This window comes from Entelurus aequoreus, linkage group LG15 (genome assembly GCF_033978785.1).
Source record: "Entelurus aequoreus isolate RoL-2023_Sb linkage group LG15, RoL_Eaeq_v1.1, whole genome shotgun sequence".
In the NCBI taxonomy this organism is placed as follows: domain Eukaryota; kingdom Metazoa; phylum Chordata; class Actinopteri; order Syngnathiformes; family Syngnathidae; genus Entelurus; species Entelurus aequoreus.
In genome coordinates, this window is record NC_084745.1 from 12,054,612 (window position 1) to 12,057,009 (window position 2,398).

Below are 2,398 nucleotides of genomic sequence, written 5' to 3' on the forward strand. Positions count from 1 at the left end.
CGATACTACAGCAACAATAACTTAATTTGCGATCAAGAATGTTCATTAATAAAACTATCATTGCTGGACTAAAAGGCAATTTAAAAAACATGTTCAATTGTAATAAAAAATAATTTAGCTTGTAATAAAACAAGTTCAATTGTGATACAACTGTTATATTTCATGAATTCTATTAAACGTGTTAAATGGTAATACAAACAATGTTGAATTCTAAAATAAACATTTTGAATTGTAATAAAAACAGCATGTTAAATTCAAATAAAATGTTTTAAATTGTAAAAAATATTTTAAGTCTCATTAAAAACATTTTAAACAATAATAAACATGTTTAATCAAAAAACATGTTAAATTGTAAAACATTGTATTTGTAATAAAACATGTTACATTTTAATGTTAGACTGTCGTTTTTTTTGTTTTTTTTTACAATTTGTACATGTTAAATTGTAAGCAAAATGTGAAAAACAATAAAATATAATGCAAATGTTATAGTAAAACATGTTAATTGTAATATGTTAGATTGTAATAACTGTTATACAAACATGTTAAGTTACACATGAAACATGGTAAATTGTAATATCATGTTACTATTTTAACAAAAATAATGAATTATAATAAAAACCTGTTTAAATAAAATGAACATATGCTATACTGTAAAAAGTGTAAATTGTAATATGTTGAATTTTGATTTTTTTTTAAAATGTAAAATTATATTGAAGCATGTTACATTTGACTAAAAACTGCACATTAAATTGTAATTAAAATTATAATTATTTGATATAAATGTTATATAGTTATGATTATAATTATTATAAAGATGTGTATTTGTAATTAAATTTGTGAATTTTTTATTGTAATAAAAACAGCATGTTAGATTGTAGTAAAACAGCATGTTAAATTCTAATAAAACAGCATATTAAATTCTAATATGAAATGTTAAATTTAAATAAAAACAGCGTGTTAAATTGTAGAAACATGTCCAATTTTAACAAACCTTTTAAATCGCATTAAACACATTTTAAACCATAGTAAAACATCCATCCATCCATTTCTACCGCTTATTCCCTTCGGGGTCGCGGGGTGCGCTGGCACATGTTTAATCAAAATAAAAAGCGTGTCAAATTGTAAAACATTTTATTTTTAATAAAACATGTTACATTTTAATGTTAGACTGTCATACAAATTGTAAAAAAAAACATAAACATGTTAAATTGTAATTAAAATGTGAAAAACATTACAATATAATACAGATATGTTATAATAAAACATGTTAATTGTAATATGTTAGACTGTAATAATAATTGTGGTACAATTATGTTAAATTGTAATAAAAACATGTTAAGTTACAAATAAAACATGTTAATTATAATAAAACATGTTAAATTGTAATACAATTTTACTATTATAAGAAACATAATAAAAACATCATGAATTATAATAAAAACCTGTTCAATTATTATGAACATGGTAAATTGTAATATCATGCTAGACTGTAAAAATGTTCAATTTTAATAAAAAATGTTTTAATTATAACAAAACATGTTACATGCACATTCAATTGTAATTACAATTATAATTATTTGATATAAATGTTATAGAATTAGTATTATAATAAATATGTTTATTTGTAATTACATTTTTATTTTTTAATTGTAATAAAAAACTGCATGTTAAATTCTAATATAAATTGTTAATTTTAATAAAAAACAATGTGTTAAATTGTATTAAAATGTTAAATTGAAATAGAAACAGCAAGTTAAATTGTAATAAACATGTTAAATTATATTAAAACATGTCAAATTGTAATAAACAAAATAAATTATATTAAACGATTTTGATTGTAATAAAACAGCATGTTGAATTGTAATTAAAAATGTAAATTGTTATAATAAAAATAAAAACACTTAAATGCATGCCTTAGTTTCATGGCTTGTTTGTTGCAATATTTCCACCATGTGTTGCCAATTAAGCTAATTAACTTTCAGTTTTCATTCATTGAGGCGTGTAATGTAATGTAATGTCATCTAAGATGTTCCGTAAAGCTGAGAGGACGCCTCACAAATACAACAACAGCTCCAAGTCCATTTCCTGCTCATTTCTCGGGGTCCAAAGAGTCGGCACACACGTGGCGAGCAGCAGAGGAAGAGCTTTCATTTGTAGACGTGTAGAGAACACCTTCATGGCCAATCAGGTCGGCCTAATGAGACAAGATGGACGCCTCGCCTTGTAGGCCATTACTTCCTGTCAGCACTTTGCTAACGAGGAGGGAGGAGGACAGCTCGTCAACATGAAATACATTAGCAGCACATAAACATCACATCACACTCATATACTGCATACTCATATACTGTATACTGCATACTGTACACTCATATACTGCATACTCATATACTGCATACTG